General features: G+C 46.0%; 1 long non-coding RNA gene across 4 annotated transcripts in view; it reads left to right on the top strand.

The window, feature by feature from the left end:
- Nucleotides 1-22,134, top strand: part of LOC139269398 (uncharacterized) — a 291,142-nt gene that overhangs the window by 129,221 nt on the left and 139,787 nt on the right. For all 4 annotated transcript variants that reach the window (XR_011594298.1, XR_011594295.1, XR_011594290.1 and 1 more), the window contains exon 3: nt 7,148-7,697. This is a non-coding gene — a long non-coding RNA (uncharacterized lncRNA). The remainder of the gene's footprint in view (nt 1-7,147; nt 7,698-22,134) is intronic.

Raw genomic sequence — 22,134 nt, 5'->3', positions numbered from 1 at the left:
TTATGTTCTTATGTTCTTATAAATGAACCCCAGTACATGTTTGCTTTTTTAAAATAACTTTACTAACCCGCGTCGCTACTTTTAGTGATTTGTTTATCATTACACCTAGATCTCTGTTCCTCTACCGGATTTAAATACTTAAGGGTCAAAAATGCTCTCGGGGCACGAGCAGGGCACGAAACAGTTTTCGCCCGGGCAGGCGGGTGGGGGCAGTGGGGGCACTATCGGCTCCTGCAAAATTGTGCGGGAGTTAGCAGAGGTGCTGCCACGGTAGCACTGTGCCCCGCCGGTAGTGCCATGGGCCACCACACAACCAGCAATGACGTCATTGCCGTGCGCAGCAAGCCCCTTAGCGCTGCATGCAAACCCCTTTCTGCCCCGTGGCGGACTTTGCTCAGTGTCTCGCGAGGCTGCCGCAAGTGGTGTCAGCACCAGCCTCGCGGGTTGCGAACCAGGCCAACCTCCACTCATGGGGCGGAAGTTAAAGGGGAGGTCAGGTACGCCCGTGCTGCCAGCTTATCGGTTTGGCCGACTCACCGGTCGGCCCCTTCTTTACTTCTCTGTGTGTCGGGCAGCGATTGTGGAGCCCGGCACTCCGGTTTTTTGTGCTGGGCTACGGACTTGGCACCACGCTGCCCTGGTGGTCCAGTGGAGGCCATCAGAGGCCCGGCAGAGTGTGCAGTGGCCCTCCCCTTTAACCAAATTAAGAGTAAGAGGGTAACTAAAGAAAGGGTAGGGCCTATTAGAGACCATGAGGGTAATCTTTGTGTGGAGGCGGAAGATGTTGGTAAGGTTCTTAACGAATACTTTGCATCTGTTTTCACAAAGGAAAGGGCAATGCAGATACTGCTATCCAGGAGGAGTGTGATATTCTGGATGAAATAAATATAGTGAGAGAGGAAGTATTAAGGGGTTTAGCAGCTTTGAAAGTAGATAAGTCCCCAGGCCCAGATGAAATGCATCCCAGGCTGTTGAGTGAAGTAAAAGAGGAAATAGCAGAGGCCTTGACCATCATTTTCCAGTCCTCTTTGCATTTGGGCATGGTGCCGGAGAATTGGAGGACTGTTAATGCAGTATCCTTGTTTAAGAAGGGAGAAAGGGATAGGCTGAATAATTACAGGCCTATCAGCCTAACCTCAGTGGTGGGAAAATTATTGGAAAATGTCCTGAAAGACAGAATAAATCTACATTTGGAAAGGCAAGGATTAACTAGGGACAGTCAGCATGGATTTGTTAAGGGAAGTTCGTGTTTGACTTACTTGATTGAATATTTTGAAGAGGTAACCAAGAGGGTCGATGAGGGTAGTGCATACAATGCAGTGTATATGGACTTTAGCAATGCTTTTGATAAGGTCCCACATGATAGACTGATCACAAAGGTTAAAGCCCATGGGATCCAGGGCAAAGTGGCAAGTTGGATCCAAAATTGGCTTGGAGGTAGGAAGCAAAGGGTAATGGTTGATGGATTGTTTTGTGACTGGAAGGATGTTTCCAGTGGGGTTCTGCAGGGCTCAGTCCTGGGCCCCTTGCTTTTTGTGGTATATATCAACGATTTAGATTTGAATATAGGGAGTATGATTAAGAAGTTTGCAGACAACACTAGAATTGGCTGTGTGGTTGATAATGAAGAAGAAACTCATGGGCTGCAGGAGGATATTAATCTACTGGTCAGGTGGGCGGAGCAGTGGCGAATGGAATTTAATTCAGAGAAGTGTGAGGTGATGCACTTTGGGAGGGCTAATAAGGAAAGGGTATACACCTTAAGCATAGGCCACTTAATAGTGTAGATGAACAAAGAGACTTTGGAGTGCTTGTCCATAGATCCCTGAAAGTAGCAGGCCAGGTAGATAAGGTGGTTAAGAAGGCATAAAGAATGCTTGCTTTTATTGGCCAAGGCATAGGATATAAGAGCAGGGAGGTTATCCTTAAATTGTATAATACTTTGGTTTGGCCACAGCTGGAGTACTGCGTGCAGTTCTGGTCGCCGTATTATAGGAAGGACGTGATTGCACTAGAGAGAGTGCAGAGGATTTACGAGGATGCTGCCTGGAATGGAGAATCTTAATTATGAGGACAGATTGGATAGGCTGGATTTGTTCTCATTGGAACAGAGGAGGTTGAGAGGAGACCTCATTGAGGTGTACAAAATATTGAGGGGCTTGGATATAGTGGATAGTAATGGCCTATTTCCATTGGTGGAGGGGTTTATTACAAGGGGTCATAGATATAAGGTGGTTGGTGGAAGGCTGAGAGGAGATTTGAGGGGGGGGCTTCTTTATACAGAGGGTTGTGGTGATCTGGAGCTCACTGCCTGGAACAGTGGTGGATGCAGAAACTTTCACCATTTTTAAGAGATGGTTGGATGGGCACTTAAAGTGCAGTAACCTGCAGGGTTACAGACCGAGAGCTGATAATTGGGATTAGACTGGATGACCTTTTGTTGGACGGCGCAGATATAATGGTAAATACTGCAGGGAATTGAATATGGCCAGGGTGATCTCCTGGACTAGTTTCGATCGCCTGGCTGGGTCGGAGAGGAATTTTCCCAGATTATTTTTATTCTCCCTCAATTGGCCTGGATTTTTATCTGGTTTTTGCCTCTCCCAGGAGATTACATGGCTCCAGTTGGATTGGAGTGTAGAATGTTTCAGTATAAGGGGTGTCGCAGTTGTGTGAGGCGGACTGGTTGGGCTGGGTGCTCTTTGCCTTTCTGTCATTGATCATAGGTTTATATGTAACCTTCAGGGCTGCTGACCTAGGGCCATGTGGCTTTTTGTCAGCCGGCGTGGACACGATGGGCCGAAATGGCCTCCTTCTGCCCTGTGAATTTCTATGTTTCTAGGTTTCTAACATCAATTCCCACCATTTGCCAGTATGAGTAAGTGGCATTATCCCCTATTCTCTGTTTTTCTTTTTGCAGCCAGCTTGCTAGCCATTCTGCTACTTGTCCCTGGACTCAACAGGGACGTAATTAGAAACATAGATAGAAACATAGAAAATAGGTGCAGGAGTAGGCCATTCGGCCCTTCTAGCCTGCACCGGCATTCAATGAGTTCATGGCTGAACATGCAACTTCAGTACCCCATTCCTGCTTTCTCGCCATACCCCTTGATCCCCCTAGTAGCAAGGACTTCATCTAACTCCTTTTTGAATATATTTAGTGAATTGGCCTCAACAACTTTCTGTGGTAGAGAATTCCACAGGTTCACCACTCTCTGGGTAAAGAAGTTTCTCCTCATCTCGGTCCTAAATGGCTTACCCCTCATCCTTAGACTGTGACCCCTGGTTCTGGACTTCCCCAACATTAGGAACATTCTTCCTGCATCTGACCTGTCTAAACCCGTTAGAATTTTAAACATTTCTATGAGGTCCCCTCTCATTCTTCTGAACTCCAGTGAATACAAGCCCAGTTGATCCAGTCTTTCTTGATAGGTCAGTCCCGCCATCCCGGGAATCAGTCTGGTGAACCTTCACTGCACTCCCTCAATAGCAAGAATGTCCTTCCTCAAGTTAGGAGACCAAAACTGTACACAATACTCCAGGTGTGGCCTCACCAATGCCCTGTACAACTGTAGCAACACCTCCCTGCCCCTGTACTCAAATCCCCTCGCTATGAAGGCCAACATGCCATTTGCTTTCTTAACCGCCTGCTGTACCTGCATGCCAACCTTTAATGACTGATGTACCATTACACCCAGGTCTCGTTGCACCTCCCCTTTTCCTAATCTGTCACCATTCAGACAATAGTCTGTCTCCCTGTTTTTACCACCAAAGTGGATAACCTCACATTTATCCACATTATAATTAATCTGCCATGCATTTGCCCACTCACCTAACCTATCCAAGTCACTCTGCAGCCTCATAGCATCCTCCTCGCAGCTCACACTGCCACCCAACTTAGTGTCATCCGCAAATTTGGAGATACTACATTTAATCCCCTCGTCTAAATCATTAATGTACAGTGTAAATAGCTGGGGCCCCAGCACAGAACCTTGCGGTACCCCACTAGTCACTGCCTGCCATTCTGAAAAGTACCCATTTACTTCTACTCTTTGCTTCCTGTCTGACAACCAGTTCTCAATCCATGTCAGCACACTACCCCCAATCCCATGTGGTTTAACTTTGCACATTAATCTCTTGTGTGGGACCTTGTCGAAAGCCTTCTGAAAGTCCAAATATACCACATCAACTGGTTCTCACTTGTCCACTCTACTGGAAACATCCCCACAAAATTCCAGAAGATTTGTCAAGCATGATTTACCTTTCACAAATCCATGCTGACTTGGACCTATCACCTCTTTCCAAATGCGCTTCTATGACATCCTTAATAATTAATTCCATCATTTTATCCACTACTGAGGTCAGGCTGACCGGTCAATAATTCCCTGTTTTCTCTCTCCCTCCTTTTTTAAAAAGTGGGGTTACATTGGCTACCCTCCACTCGATAGGAACTGATCCAGAGTCAATGGAATGTTGGAAAATGACTGTCAATTCATCCGCTATTTCCAAGGCCACCTCCTTAAGTACTCTGGGATGCAGTCCATCAGGCCCTGGGGATTTATCGGCCTTCAATACCATCAATTTCCCCAACACAATTTCCCGACTAATAAGGATTTCCCTCAGTTCCTCCTCCTTACTAGACCCTCTGACCCCTTTTATATCCGGAAGGTTGTTTGTGTCCTCCTTAGTGAATACCGAACCAAATTACTTGTTCAATTGTTCTGCCATTTCTTTATTCCCCGTTATGACTTCCCCGGATTCTGACTGCAGAGGACCTACGTTTGTCTTTACTAACCTTTTTCTCTTTACATATCTATAGAAACTTTTGCAATCCGTCTTAATGTTCCCTGCAAGCTTCTTCTCGTACTCCATTTTCCCTGCCCTAATCAAACCCTTTGTCCTCCTCTGCTGAGTTCTAAATTTCTCCCAGTCCCCGGATTCGCTGCTATTTCTGGCCAATTTGTATGCCACTTCCTTGGCTTTAATACTATCCCTGATTTCCCTTGATAGCCACGGTTGAGCCACCTTCCCTTTTTTATTTTTATGCCAGACAGGAATGTACAATTGTTGTCATTCATCCATGCGGTCTCTAAATGTCTGCCATTGCCCATCCAGTGTCAACCCCTTAAGTATCATTCGCCAATCTATCCTAGCCAATTCACGCCTCATACTTTCAAAGTTACCCTTCTTTAAGTTCTGGACCATGATCTCTGAATTAACTGTTTCATTCTCCATCCTAATGCAGAATTCCACCATATTATGGTCACTCTTCCCCAAGGGGCCTCGCACAACAAGATTGCTAATTAATCCACTCTCAATACACAACACCCAGTCTAAGATGGCCTTCCCCCTAGTTGGTTCCTCGACATATTGATCTAGAAAACCATCCCTTATGCACTCCAGGAAATCCTCCTCCACCGTATTGCTTCCTGTTTGGTTAGCCCAATCTATGTGCATATTAAAGTCACCCATTATAACGACTGCACCTTTATTGCATGCACCCCTAATTTCCTGTTTGATGCCCTCCCCAACATCACTACTACTGTTTGGAGGTCTGTACACAACTCCCACTAATGTTTTTTGCCCTTTGGTGTTCTGCATCTCTACCTATATAGATTCCACATCATCCAAGCTAATGTCCTTCCTAACTATTGCATTAATCTCCTCCTTAACCAGCAATGCTACCCCACCTCCTTTTCCTTTTATTCTATCCTTCCTGAATGTTGAATACCCCTGGATGTTGAGTTCCCAGCCCTGATCATCCTGGAGCCACGTCTCTGTAATCCCAATCACATCATATTTGTTAACATCTATTTGCACAGTTAATTCATCCACTTTATTACGGATACTCCTTGCATTAAGACACAAAGCCTTCAGGCTTGTTTTTTTAACACCCTTTGTCCTTTTAGAATTTTGCTGAACAGTGGCCCTTTTTATTCTTTGCCTTGGGTTTCTCTGCCCTCCACTTTTCCTCATCTCCTTTCTGTCTTTTGCTTTTGTCTCCTTTCTGTTTCTCTCTGTCTCCCTGCATTGGTTCCCATCCCCGTGCCATATTAGTTTAAATCCTCCCCAATAGCACTAGCAAACACTCCCCCTCGGACATTGGTTCCAGTCCTGCCCAGGTGCAGACCGTCCGGTTTGTACTGGTCCCACCTCCCCCAGAACCGGTTCCAATGCCCCAGGAATTTGAATCCCTCCCTGCTGCACCACTGCTCAAGCCACGTATTCATCTGCGCTATCCTGCGATTCCCACTCTGACTCGCACGTGGCACTGGTAGCAATTCCGAGATTACTACTTTTGAGGTCCTACTTTTTAATTTAGCTCCCAGCTCCTTAAATTCGTTTCGTAGGACCTCATCCCTTTGTTTACCTATGTTGTTGGTACCAATGTGCACGACGACAACTGGCTGTTCTCCCTCCCTTTTTAGAATGTCCTGCACCCGCTCTGAGACATCCTTGACCCTTCCACCAGGGAGGCAACATACCATTCTGGAGTCTCGGTTGCAACCACAGAAACGCCTATCTATTCCCCTTACAATTGAATCCCCTATCACTGTCGCTCTCCCACTCTTTTTCCTGCCCTCCTGTGCAACAGAGCCAGCCACGGTGCCATGAACTTGGCTGCTGCTGCCCTCCCCTGATGAGTTATCCCCCTCAACAGTACTCAAAGCGGTGTATCTGTTTTGCAGGGGGATGACCACAGGGGACCACTGCACTACCTTCCTTGCACTACTCTTCCTGCTGGTCTTCCATTCCCTAGCTGGCTGCGGACCCTTCTCCTGCAGTAAGATCAACTCGCTACACGTGCTACTCACATCATTCTCAGTATCGTGGATGCTCCAGAGTGAATCCACCCTCAGCTCCAATTCCGCAACGCGGTCCGTCAGGAGCTGGAGGCGGATACACTTCGGTGTCCCTGAGTTCCCACATGGTACAGGAGGAGCATATCACGTGACCGAGCTTCCCTGCCATCACTTAACCCTTAGACACACTTAAATTGGCAACAACAATGTTAAAAGTTACTGACTGATATAAAAAAAGAAAGAAAAAGAAAAGCTACTAACCAATCACCAGCCAATCACTTACCCCCTTGGCTGTGACGTCACCTTTTGATTTCTTTCTTCTTCTTTTTTGCTTTCTCTCCCAGCTGGAGCTGTACAAGCCCCCCCTCTCTCGCCGACTCCCCAGACTGTCCGACTGCTGAGCCTTTGTAGGCCGCTGTCTCTCGCCGACTCCCCGGACTGCCCGACTGCTGAGCCTTTGTAGGCCGCTGCCTCTCGCCGACTCCCGCCTCTCTCGACGCTCCCCGGACTGCCCGACTGCTGAGCCTTTGTAGGCCGCTGCCTCTCGCCGACTCCCACCTCTCTCGACACTTCGTTAGCACCCCTTTTAATGGGTGAGGTCACTTAAGGTTCAAAGTGGCGTCCACGGTGTGCTCACATCCTTCTGACATGAAGTGTGCCAGAAGCCATGCTGGTATAGGTGTTGGCACATGCAGACCTAAAGTCTGCCGGCAACATGCAGAGCAGACAGATCATGATGCCAATCAGTTTGCAACGCTGATTTGATGCAAGCACTGACATTTTGGACCTCTCCAGCCTATGCCATCTCTTAACCTTGCTCAACTGAACACTACGTTAAGCAGCATGAAGGACCTGCCACCAGCGCTATTTAAAGGGATCATCAACTACTTACAGGTTAGTTGCTGGTTGATTTCTTCTGGTTGTTGCTGCAATTCTATGGGCTACAGTTTACACTTTTGTGCAGATCGCTCAAAAATGGGCGTTATTTCCAGCGTGGGCAGTAAAAATGGGTTTTCATATCGCCAGCTTGTCGCCCATTCTCAAAGCCCCTCATCTCCATTTTTGAAATTGGGCATTACCACGAGTGATATGAAATGGGTGTTAGCACTAAATCTCTCTGACCTTCTGCCGTAAAGTGTCGCCATCCTTAGCAACGGCATGGCAATGCTCAATTCCTACGATTCAGGAGGTCAAGGGTCATCATGACATGTGCAGAAGAGGAGACAGATAGAGAGGGAACTGAGAGGGAGTGAAGGCATGTGTGGGTGTGGTGTGGTTGCTTTGGGAGGAAGGGGGGAGAGTTTCGAACTTTATAGTAACTTGGGAAAAAATAACTCACTTTTCCCAGACAGATATTTTCCCGAATTTGGTGCCTATAATGGAGAGAGAGGAGGAGGCGACACAGCACGCTGTGGAGACTGATGCTGGCGAGAGCAGTGAGCTGGGAGAGGAGCACATTGGAGGGCGCAAAAGAGTGAGGAGATTCTCGGATGAGGCAAATGGCTCCCTCTTGCAGGAGGTCGAATCACGCTGGGGTGAGTTGACACAGGGAGAGCATGGGAAGCCCACCCCAAAGACCTATCAGAAGATATGGGCTCAGATAGCAAAGGTGGTCTCGGCAGCGACCAACGAGGTGCGTGAGGGCAACCAATGCCGCAAGCGATGTAACGACCTTGTCGGATCCGCAAGAGTATTACATTTATTTACATGTACTTATAAATTTATATAACTTGATTTGTAAGAGTCATGAGTGACTATGATCAGTTGTGAGGTGTTTCACTTTTTACCGGGAATGTTGTACTCAAATCCTGTGGTCACGGTGCATGTCTTTAGGTAAAGAATGATAATTATCATAATAATCATGATTATTTTATATCTGTCAGTTATGTGTTCTATCCGTCTCTGTGACAGTAGGTATGGCCCTTACGGCTAAAGGGATCAAGGGGTATGGAGAGAAAGCATGAAAGGGATACTGAGGTGAATGATCAGCCATGATCTTATTGAATGGTGGTGCAGGCTTGAAGGGCCAAATGGCCTACTCCTGCACCTATTTTCTATGTTTCTATGTTTCTATGTTACCTAGCAATGATCTCACACAATGATCTCATGTCATGTTGTCCTGTTATCTTTTACAGAAGAAGCTATCGACGATTAGGTCTGAGCAGAGGTGAACGGGTGGGGGGCCAGCGACATCACCAGCGACATCACTGAGATGGAAGAGCGGGGAGGCACTCCCGGATGGCCACGCAAGCAGCTGCAGACCTTGAAGTGATGCCACGTGAATAAAGTATAGACCATCGCGTGATCTAAAGTCACTAGATGCCACGCCCACTCATATCCGAACAATAATATATGATAGATGGCTTCTAATATTATCCTATAAATAATGCTGGTCTAATGAAAATCATTGCAATGCACAATGTGTTGATGGTCATGAAATGTGATGTCTGTGATGATTTTGATAGCAGTGGTGCTTTTGTCGTGCATATGCTGTGTGTAGCGCTGGACTTACCTTGTGAACCTAGTGTAATGTCCTTACACACTACTATAAATTCACACGAGGCATATTTTGCAGATAAGGTCACTCTGTGACTTGAACCTTTATTCACAGGACCGAGAAGTAATGACCCTGCATGGGACCTCCCTTTAAATACCTGGATGACCAGCTGAGGAGTGTCTCCCACAAGTTCACCCCTTGTGGTCAAGGTGTGCATTTCTTAGGTGTATACAGTGTGCAGTGTAGTTATGAAGGTTACAATTACATGAAGGTTACATACATTACATCACCTACCCCCCCACCCCCGCCCCCAACGTCTTACGGGGTCAAAGATTAAGTCTTTCAGGCGGTCGACGCTCTCTCATGGAGCGCCGCAGTTGGGGCTCTGGTTGTTGAGCCTTGGCATGCGTCTCTGTCACCTGTGGTGATTCCGGCCTGTCCGGGCTGGCCGCAGGGACTGTGCATGTTGCTGAATGTTCTTGTTGCTCGTTCACTGGCGGTGGTGTGGGCAACATCTCATGATCTTCCTCAGGTTCCTCAGTGTACATGCTGAACCTTTTTTAAACTTGGTCTAGATGCTTGCGGCATATCTGTCCATTGTTAATTCTGACCATTATGACCCTATTCCCCTCTTTGCCAATTACAGTACCCTCAAGCCACTTGAGCCCCAAAGCGTGATTAAGAATAAATACAGGGTCATCGATTTCTATAAATCTCCCCTTTCAGTTACGGTCATGGTACTCATTTTGGGACTGGCGCTTGCCCTCAACAATGTCTGACAGGACAGGATGAATGAGGGACAGCCAATTTTTAAGTGGACGTTTCATGTGCAGCTCCGTGGACGGGACTCCTGTGAGCGAATGCAGCCGGGACCTATAGGCCAGCAAGAGGCGCAATAGGCGGCATTGAAGGGAGGGTCCTTGAATCCGGAGAATGCCCCGTTTTATGATTTGGACCACACGTTCCACCTGGCTATTGGAAGCCGGCTTGAACGGTGCTATCCTCACATGTTTGATGCCATTACCGGACATGAACTCCCGGAATTCATAGCTCGTGAAACACGGGCCGTTGTCGCTAACTAGGATGTCTGGAAAGCCATGGGTCGCAAAGTCCGCACGCAGACTCTCCACAGTGGTGGATGTCATGCACAAATTCAAAATGATGCACTCAATCCATTTCGAGTACGCATCAACAACAATGAGGAATATTTTTCCCATGAACGGGCCCGCGTAGTCTACGTGAATACGTGACCATGGCCTGGTGGGCCAGGGCCACGGGCTGAGTGGGGCCTCCCTGGGGGGATTGCCCAGCTGGGCACACGTCGTGCACCTGCAAACACAATGTTCCAGGTCTGAGTCAATTCCCGGCCACCATACATGTGACCGGGCAATGGCCTTCATCAGCACGATGCCTGGGTGCTCACTGTGGAGTTCCCTGATGAATGCTTCCCTTCCGTTCTGGGGCATGACTACCCGGCTGCCCCATAGTAGGCAGTCAGCTTGGATGGAGAGCTCATCCACCCGTCTGTGAAATGGTCTGACCTCCTCGGGGCATGCTCCGTGTGCGGGCGCCCAACCCCCAGTCAGGACACATTTCTTAAATCAAGGATAGGAGGGGATCTCTGTTGGTCAAATCCCCTCGCTATGAAGGCCAACATGCCATTTGCTTTCTTAACCGCCTGCTGTACCTGCATGCCAACCTGCAATGACTGATGTACCATGACACCCAGGTCTCGTTGCACCTCCCCTTTTCCTAATCTGTCACCATTCAGATAATAGTCTGTCTCCCTGTTTTTACCACCAAAGTGGATAACCTCAGATTTATCCACATTATACTTAATCTGCCATGCATTTGCCCACTCACCTAACCTATCCAAGTCACTCTGCAGCCTCATAGCATCCTCCTCGCAGCTCACACTGATACCCAACTTCGTGTCATCCGCAAATTTGGAGATACTACATTTAATCCCCTCGTCTAAATCATTAATGTACAGTGTAAACAGCTGGGGCCCCAGCACAGAACCTTGCGGTACCCTACTAGTCACTGCCTGCCATTCTGAAAAGTACCCATTTACTCCTACTCTTTGCTTCCTGTCTGACAACCAGTTCTCAATCCATGTCAGCACACTACCCCCAATCCCATGTGGTTTAACTTTGCACATTAATCTCTTGTGTGGGACCTTGTCGAAAGCCTTCTGAAAGTCCAAATATACCACATCAACTGGTTCTCCCTTGTCCACTCAACTGGAAACATCCTCAAAAAAATTCCAGAAGATTTGTCGAGCATGATTTCCCTTTCACAAATCCATGCTGACTTGGACCTATCATGTCACCTCTTTCCAAATGCGCTGCTATGACATCCTTACTAATTGATTCCATCATTTTACCCACTACTAATGTCAGGCTAACCGGTCTATAATTCCCTGTTTTCTCTCTCCCTCCTTTTTTAAAAAGTGGGTAATGATTGATGGGTGTTTTAGTGACTGGAAGGCTGTTTCAAGCCCGCAGGGCTCAGTGCTCGGTCTCTTGCTTTTTGTGGTATATATCAATGATTTAGAAATTTGCAGATGATACAAAAATTGGCTGTGGTGGTCGATAATGTCGACTGCAGGAAGATATCAATTGGACTGAATGGCCTGTTTCTGTGATGTATATTCTATGTAATACACCATCAGCAGCTTGTAAGTCAGAAGAGATTGAGGGATGAGAGAGAAGTGGAATGTGGAATGGAGCATTAGATATGAGGATACCATCATCTTCAATGGCTTCAGCCCCGCTGGTGGCTACTGCCATAGTGATGGCCCTACACATAATGGCCAGCACGGTTTCCTTCAAGCGTGAAAGAAAATGTAGGTATGCCTCTTTCTCTCTAGTTAGTACCTGCTGTCTCCTGTTGTGCACCACCTTTTCCTGCAAGAGAGAGGGAAGTGTGTCAGTGAGTGTTGTGCAATCTGTTTAGGTGTATGTCTGTCATGTTTGAATAGCTGACAGTGTGTTCAAGCTATGAGATGTAGATTTACAGATTGCAACAGTGCAAGTGTGTGAGGATGAGGTGAAGCATATGAATGTTAGGTATGAGTTCTTATTGATGGAGATTGTTGGTAGGTCGCTGCAGGAGTTCCTCAGGGCAGTGTCCTAGGCCCAACCATCTTCAGCTGCTAAATCAATAGCCTTCCCTCCAACATAAGATCAGAAGTGGGGATGTTCGCTGATGATTGCAGTGTTCAGTTCCATTCGCAGCTCCTCTGATAATGAAACAGTCCATGCCCTAATGCAACAAGACATGGACAACTTTCAAGTTTTGGCTGATAAGTGACATGTAACATTCGTGCCATACAAGTGTCAAGCAATGACCATCTCCAACAAGAGAGAGTCTAGCCACCTACCCTTGACATTCAACGGCATTATCATTGCCGTATCCTCCACCATCAACATCCTGGTGGTCACCATTGACCAGAAACTTAACAGGACCAGTCACATAAATACTGTGTCAACAAGAGCAGGTTAGTGGCTGGATAGTCTGTGGCAAGTGACTCACCTCCTGTCTTCCCAAAGCCTTTCCACCATCTACAAGGCACAAGTCAGGAGTGTGATGGAATACTCTTCACTGCCTGGATGAGTGTAGCTCCAACAACACTGAAGAAGCTCGACAACATTCAGGACCAAGCAGCTCGCTTGATTACCACCTCATCCACCACCTTAAACATTCACTCCCTCCACCACTGGCGTACCGTGGCTACAGTGTGTATCATCTACATGATGCACTACAGCAACTAACCAAGGCTTCATTGACAGCACTTCCCAAATCCGCAACTCTACCACCTAGAAGGACAAGGGCAGCAGGCGCATAGAAGCACCATCACCTGCAAGTTCCTCTCCAAGTCCCACACCATCCTGACTTGGAAATATATCAGCGTTCCTTCATCGTCGCTGGGTCAAAATCCTGGAACTCCTTCCCTAACAGCACTGTGGGAGTACCTTCACCACATGGACTGCAGCGGTTCAAAAAGGCGGCTTATCACCATCTTCACAAGGGCAATTAGGGATTTGCAAACATGCTGCCCTTTCCAACGTTGCCCGCATCCCAGGAAATAATTTTTAAAAATGAGTAATGGGGGTGTGGTGAATTGAGCAGTGGTACAGTTGGTAGGATACGGCATTTGAAGATGCATTCACTGACCTTGACCACTCGTGTGAGATCATTAAGCTTCTTTTGGGATTGCATTCAGTTCCTTGGGGCTATACTCCTCACATTAACCTGCACAGATATCTGTTACCACTACCTTATCATCATGTGCCTGGAGGGCTTCCTGGACCCCTGCGGATACAAGACATCATCCCTCTTTTCCACTTCCTCAAGCATGGCCTCCACTGCAGCATCCGAAAAACTTGGCCAGCCATTCTTCACTCTTTCCCAGGTCAGATTCATTTGTATAATGACTCCCAGCACCTGCTTCAACAACAATGCAGCAGCCCTTTAAGAAGTGCAGGCTAGCTTTAAGTTTTGCAAGGTAGTAATAATACTAGGCCCATACAGACATGTGCAGCCAATGAACAGTGCGGGGAATGCTGGCTGCATGCAGAAATTGTTATAATGAGCAAGCAGCATGAAGTTGGCCTGCTGCCTGCATTCCATGTGCACGGGTTAATTGCACATCGCGATCTCTGCGCCCGTTTTGGGGGATAACCAATTTAACCATCCACATTTTCTGACCTGATTCATGAGTCTACTATGCGGTCCCTTAGTAAAGGCTTTTTGGAGATTCAAATATTTCAGGGGAGAAATTCGGCTGCTGAGCGCCTCCTGTTAGTGCCTGGGGAGCGCTAATGGATTAGCGACCGGGCGCGGCGAATGCAGCTATGCCCGTAAACTTCAGTGTGGTTTAGCGCTGGTGCTAACTCTTAGCATCTGGGCCTCTAGCGCCTCGCAAATCATGACATCATAAAATGCGCAGCTCCCCGTTATCACCCCAGATGTGAAATTGCCTCCTGCCCCCTGCTGTATCACCATACATGAATAAAAGCAGGACAAGGAGGCGTTGTCAACTTGGCTGGCCACTTAGCGAGTGCTAATTAAAGGGAATGGTTTTCAGGTAGGCCAACCTTTATTATTTGCACCAGTCTGGTGCCTGCTCAACCTTTTTAATGTTTCATTGGTGCAAGATGTCCAAGCTCTCAACTTTGTGAGAGTGTTTGGGCTGTAATGGCAGTCACGCAGGTTGCCTTACAACGCAGGACTGCCGACAAGTAGGTTGTGCACCATCATTGGCCTTTCCCTTTAAGCGAGGGAAGCAGCCTCTGATGCCATTTGCAATGTGCTCCAAATTGTTCAGCGCTCTGTCGCTCCCGCTCCACCCTCGGACTTTAACGCCCTAAGAGAAATGGTTAGCATTTGATTTAGTGCTCCACTTCACTCTTGGAGCGTTAAAGCTAAATTTCCCAGCAGGAGAGAATCATTAGCGCCTGCCGCTACTTTTCCTACTTTTCAAAAGTTAGCGGCCCAACTTGTGTCTACTACATTCTCTTATCTACAATTGCTGGTACTTCTTCAAAGAATTCAATAAGGATGGTCCGTGCTGACTACCCTTTAATATATTTTCTGTTTCTATGGGCTAGGCTTTCTTTATTTTTGCATGCATACCGCCCACTAAATGTCCATTTTAACGCTCATATATCACCCATTTAGCCACAAAACGGAAACTAACATCCATTTTGCGGTCATTTATCACCGAGCGTTACTTTCGACATGTAATTAACGCTGAGATTTAATAATACCGCCCGCCCACTTTTTTTTGTCGTAAATATCGCATTTGCCGAAACTAATGCCCAGAAAATCGCTGAGTGTTACTTTCGGCACTTCACACAGATATCGCCGACAAAATCGCTCGCCGAAAAAAATGCTGTGAAAAAGTTGCTCTGACCTGAAGTAATCACAGCGATATGGACGCCATTTTCTAAATCGCAGGTCGCTTCATTTAAAAGGCTGCTTCAACTTCGGGGGAGTTTGGATGTACTCTGGAGTTCTTTTAAGGTGATGTGAACATCTGAACAAACATCTTATCATACTGTGGACAATTGGAATTTAGTTTAGGTGTCTTAGTGGGGACATTTATTGTTTGTGAACAATATGTGTAATACTGATACTTATTGGAATGGGGCCTCTTATTTCTCAGCCTGTCTTGATGAGTACGCACATGCTGCAGACTAGAGATGGCAGAAGGTATATTTGACAACATTATGTGTCCAATGTAAGACATGCCAGACTGATGAGGAGGACGAGACCTTACACCCCCTGCATTTACAGGCAGAAGGGGACTTACCTCAACTTGTCCAATAACACGTGCCTTAGGAGACTGCGCTTCCACAAAAAGGTTATCAGTGTGATTTGCCAGCTCATGAGGGGAGATCTGCAGCCTACCAGCACCATCAGCACCGTCGAGGTCAAGGTCACTGCAGCACTTTCGTTCGACGCATTGGGTTCCTTTCAGGCCTCAATTGGTGACATTTGCGTTATATCTCAGCATGCCACACATTGCTGCATTCGACAGGTCACTGAAGCCCTTTACGCATGCAAGGTGGACTTTATCAGCTTCCCTAGGACCAAGGAGACTCAGACTGAGAGGGCTTTAGGATTCTACCAAATAGCTAACTTCCCCAAGGTGCAGGGAGCAATAGACTGTACGCACGTCGCGATGCGGGCACCTTTTCAGGATGCAGAGGTTTTTCGGAACCGAAAAGGATTCCACTACCTGAATGTACAACTCGTTGTCGACCACCAGCAAATAATTATGGCAGTGAATGCCAAATTTCCGGGCCGCATCCATGATGCTCACATCCTGTGTGAGAGCGCTGTATCTGACATGTTTACCAGTCAGCCACAAGGTCAATGCTCGATGCTTGGTGACAAAGGATATGGCCTCGCCACCCGGCTGATGACCCCCCTGCGTGACACCCACACTGAAGCGGAGAAGCAATACAACAAGAGCCACAGAGCCACACGCAATATTGTCGTGAAAACCATTGGAGTGCTTTAGCAGCATTTTAGATGCCTGGACCACTCAGGAGTCGAGCTCTAATATCACCCTGAGCAGATAGCTCAATTCATGGTAGTGTGCTCCATGCTTCACAACTTCGCTATAAGGAGGGAACAAGAATTGCCAGAAGGGATTGCCAGTCTAACTTAGGAGAGAGAGAAAGAGGAGGGCGAGGAGATGGACGCTGACCTTGGGCCAGACAATCAGACTGATGCTGAAATCATGCCCACGCCCCCCTCTGGACTGCAGGAAAGGGCCAGTGGTGGCTACATAGCTGGAACACTCAGACGTCAGCAGCTCATAAATGAGCGTTTTGCTTGAAAGAACTTTGTTGTTATTTACAAAACTGCAACACTGCTAGGTGTGCAGTTCATATATCAATGGTGTGCATCAACTTGGTGACAGTTAAAGTCTAAGTTGATTCAAGTTAAGTGTAATTATACCCTTTCATGTTAAGGAATCACCAGTGGGTAACGGTGCAGCTATCTGAGACAATGCGCAACAAGGTTATGCTAAATAAAAAAACATTTAATTTGAACATTTGTGTGAAATCATAATTATAGCTATAAAAAACACCCCACCCCACCCCACAACAAATTGATCACATTTACATCATTCAAATGGTCAACATTTCCAGCAACACAGAACACAAATGCAAACCAACAAGGTAGCCCCCCTCGCCCCTTTCCCCAACCCTCCCAACAAAATAGCACCAACAACATAAAAATATGCCCAAGACACCTGCGGCCATGCACCTCACTTTCCTTGCCCCCCCCCCTCCACCACCCCCGCCGCCCCGGCTTCTCCTCCCCACCTCTACCCCTTCCCCTTCCCCTCCTGACTCCAAGCCACCTGGCCAAGGAGCTTCTCAGGCACTGCTTCATTGGGGAGGGATGGGGGGGGGGATGACGACCGACCCCTGCTTGGGGGTGTGAGGGTCACAAGGTAATTCTACCGTTACACACAGCATATGCATGACAAAAGCACCACCGCTATCAAAATCATCCCAGATATCACATTTCATGACCATCACCAAATTCTGCATTGCAATGATTCTCATGAGGCCATCATTATTCAGAGAACACTTTTATGATTCATCTATCATATATTATTGGTCAGATATGAGTGGGTGTGGCATCTATTGAATTTATATCACGCAATGGTGTATACTTTACGCACGTGGCATCACATCAGGTTCTGCATCTGCCTGCATGGCCAATCGAGGGGTGGCTCCCCACTAATGCCAGCACCCGCTCCTCGATGTCGGTGAGCTCGATGATGACTGGTGACCTTCCACCCATTCGCCTCTGCTCAGCCCTATTCTTGGAAAGCTTCTTCTGTAAAAGGTAACAACAGCACGACATGGCATGAGATCATTGTGTGATATCATAGGTACTGTCACAGAGACTGTTACAACACATAACTGACAGATGTAATCATGATTATTATGAAACTTATCATTCTTTACCTAAAGACGTACACCGTGAATGCAAGCTTTGAATAAAACATTCCCACTTTAAATGCAAGACATCACACCTGATTTTAATGACTCATTACACTTGCAATTCAAATTATCTAAATATATAAGGAGATGTAATTAAATAATACTTACTCTGGGGAATCCGACAAGGTCGTTCCAGCACTTGCGGCACTGGTTGCCCTCACGCACCTCTTTGGTCACTGACGAGACCACCTCAGCTATGTCGGCCCATATCTTCTGGTAGGCCTTTGGGGTGGGCTTCCCATGCCCTCCCTGGGTCAATTGACCCCAGCCTGACTCGATCTCCTGCATGAGGGAGGCATTTGCCTCATCCAAGAACCTCCCCACTCTTTTTCGTCCTCCCAATTGTTCCCCTCCTAGCTCACTGCTTTCGCCAACGTCAGTCTCCATAGTGTGCTGTGTTGCCTCCTCTATCCCTTCCATTTTAAATATTATTTTTTCGACAAAAACTCAGTGCCAACTATGTTCTTTGTGCCCAGTAGGCTTTTTGCTGCTGGTGAATCTCCCTCCTGCCTCCTACAACAGCCAAACACCCACACAGCACACCCATACATACTTTCAGTTCCTCTCTGCTCCTTCTCTCTCTGTCTCCTCTTATGTGCATGTAATGAAGACCCCTGACCTCTTGAAACACGGGAAATGAGCATTGCCATGCCGTTGCTATAGATGCTGACACTTTACGGCAGAAGGTCAAAAAAATTTAGCGCTAATGCCCATTTCAGATCGCTCGCAGTATCACCCATTTTAACAATTGGAAAGTTAGGGTTTTGAAAATGGGCAATAATCCGGTGATCTCAAAACCCATATCTCGTGCCTACGCTGCGAATAACGCCCATTTTTGGGCAATCTGCACAAAAGTGGAAAGTCTAATCCTATGTTTTTCAATTACATAAATTTGAATGCCTCAATTAAATCTCCCCTTAACCTTCTCTGCTCTGAGAACACCCCATATATATCAATAAAGGAGAGGCATGCATCATAGAAGTTGTTGCTTTCATACATATCTTGAGGACTAAAATACCCAAATTGAATCTTTACGGTCCATTCATGAGAAGCAAGCATAAAATTTATAAATAACAATGGTGAGGCACGAAAGTTTTATTTTTCTCAACATTTTGTGCAGTTTAAGCTGCTAAATAAAACCACTAAGGTAAAGGTGTTTGGGGTGAGATTAAAGGTGTCACTGAGGGATGATGTCCGTGTCTGTGTCTGTGTTAGAAAGGAATGTTTATGAGGTGCTTTAATGTTGAGCTCAGACAACACAGCTAGACTCCGTCAGTCAGCCAGATCTAGACCATGTGAATGATCAATGGTCTAGACATCAGAGACTTGAAGGTGTGAAAAACCATTGGGTGCAATGCTATATCAATGGCAAGCGAAGAATTTAGAAAAATATCTTGTATAATCTTATAAATAACTGAGAAGGAAAGGGTTTTGAGCTGGGAAGAGAGAAGAAGAAGCAAATCACAGTGTTTGCATCTTAAGCAAACACTGTAAATCCACCACAGGAGGTAGAGCAATGAAATAAATAATGTACAATATAAATAACCAGGATTGGGTGGTAGTTAAAAATGAGTGCAAGTATGTGATAATATCATAAGAATTAGCAGGAGTAGGCCATTTGGCCCTTTGAGCCTCCTCCGCAAATCAATAAGATCATGGCTGATCTTCGACCTCAACTGAACTTACTCGCACTATCCCCATATCCCTTCATTCCCTTAATATCTAAAAATCTATTGATCTCTCTCTTGAATATGCTCAACCACTCAGCATCCATAGCCCTCTAGCGTAGAGAATTCCAAAGATTCACAATCCTTTGAGTGAAGGAACTTCTCATCTCAGTCCTTTGGTCGATCCCTTACATTGAGCCTGCTTCTAGATTCCCCAGCCAGGAGAAACATCCTATTTGCATCTACCCTGTCAAGCCCCTTAAGAATTTTATATGTTTCAATGAGATCAGTGTTGTTTGCCTCTGTTAGTGTTGGTAAGATGCGTTATATGTTTGCTCCACACCAGTCATGTGATACATTGCTTTGGTAAGTTTGCCGTGTTACAGTGACTGTCAAACTAATGTCAATTTCTGGCTGCTTTGGGACCTTGATAAACATCAGAAACTGTGTAATAGGTTGGAGATCTATCCATGAGTAACACCACAAGAGTCCTACTTAGTAATAAGTACATGGTGGGCAGTATTTCTGAGTTCACATGGTGATGGGGAACCTCACTCAATGGCGGGCATATTGGGAATGCGCAGGCGTGCGATTAATTAATAAATAAATAAGCATTTATTGTTATGTGGACAAATGCAGCAATCAATTGTGCATAGCAAAGTTCCAGAAACATAAAATTAATTAATTAATCAAATCATTAATTTATTACCTCCCATTAGAATTAATGACCGGAAAATTATTGGCAGTGTGCCCACTGTTTCCCAGTTTGTGCCTCTCGTAGGGATGACTCCAGGCTGTTAATGCTGACCTGGAGGATTAGCCCTGTGATGTAGACTTTGCTAAATATATTGTCGACATCTTGTGTCACAACTCATTATTTTATCATGTTTCTTGGTCACCCATTTTGAACACCTTTCATCTGTAATTTTCTGCTGCCTAATTAGGATTTCAACTCGCCTTTAGTCACTTAGATTTATGATTCAGTCACACACTGATTCAGGGGGCCAAGAAAATTGCATTTATGATAGCTTGGAACAGCCAAAGCTACTAATGATAACATTGGTGGCATAAATAAACTGCTATTGTTTCAATCGTTGTTACTTAAGCCAGGATTTTATTTTGGGCGACTCGGTTTTGCATTGTCACTTGTGCAAAATAAATATCTATAGCACTGTGATGTTTAAAATGAGAGTCACCCTGATATTCATTACCCCCTCGCCCCCCCACCCCCCAACACACATGTTGTGCTCTTAAGAACCACTATTTTTGCCAGCTCATAAATCTTCTTGTATCATGGCATGATGCAGAGGTTAGTGCTTCGGAGTATAGAATCCTTGCTGTGAATTAATAGGTTTGCTGTCTGGGGCACGTCAGTTATATGGCAGAATGAACACAAATAAATTATGAAAAAAATATATCCCAGCATGAACCTTGAGAGCAAGCAAAAACGAGGATGATGATAACCGCCTTTACAACAGCTGTTAACAGTATATGCTGGCCGATTGCTGACACTAATGCATGCATCATATGCACAGCAGAAGTTTCAGCTTGGCTCAGTTGGTTACATTCTAAGGCAGATGTTTGTGGGCTCAAGCCTCACTCCTTGACGAGCCCATAATGTAGTCGGATATTTTAGTGTGGTACTGAGAGAGTGCTAAATTGCTAAAGCTGTCACCTGTCAGATGAGATGCTAAACTGAAGCCCCATCTATCTGTTTAGTTGGATGCAAAATATTCCATTGGCACTATTCAAAGAAGATGGGAGTTCTCCTGGTGTTATGGCAAATGTTTCTCCCTCAAGTAACACCACTGAAAACAGATTAAAGAAGGGTTTGCATTTATATCGTTACTTTCATGACCTCAGGATGTCCTGAAGCACCTTACAGCCAATGAGTTATTTTTGAAGTGTAGTCACTGTTGTAATGTAGGAAATGCAGCACCAATCTGTGCACAGCAAGATCCCACCAACAACAATGCTATAATGACCAGTTAATCCATTTTTTTTAGATGTTGGTTGAGGGATTAGTCTTAACCAGGTCATTGTTCCTCTTCAAATATTGCTGTTGGATCTTTCAACATCTCGGTTTGTCGTCTCATCTGAAAAACGGTACCTCCGACAGTGCAGCATTCCTTCAGTTTGTCTGGCCATGCATTCATTTGCTATTTATGGAACTTCGCTGTTCACAGATTAATTGCTGCATTTACCTACATAACAATAAATACACTTCCAAAAATAATCCACTGCTTCCAAAGTGCTTTACGCTGGCCTGAGGACATGATAAAGCACTTTGCGAATGACAGTTCTTTCTTTCCCACATATATCATGTGCGAGTTGTATGCAGTCTATGAGGAGACACAAGCTACCTTTATTTAAGAAATGACAGCACATTATTTAGAAAGCTACTTCAAGGCAAAGCACACACTGAATCCTTTACCATCAGCACAGCTCATTCCACTCTCAGGCATTGTCTCCTGCTATGCTGGGTGTATAGTGCAAGTGACTTTCTGATCCATTATAGGTACAATTAAGATTTTGTACCCCCTGAAAGGAGACAAGCATTCACATAGTAACGGATGGCCATCTGTATCGTCGGGAGCGAAGCTGATATGAAAAATGTACACTTCAACGGT

This window comes from Pristiophorus japonicus, chromosome 1, assembly GCF_044704955.1.
Source record: "Pristiophorus japonicus isolate sPriJap1 chromosome 1, sPriJap1.hap1, whole genome shotgun sequence".
Classification (NCBI taxonomy): Eukaryota; Metazoa; Chordata; class Chondrichthyes; family Pristiophoridae; genus Pristiophorus; species Pristiophorus japonicus.
Note: the sequence above shows the minus strand (reverse complement) of the source record. Positions and strands in the feature narration are given on the sequence as shown.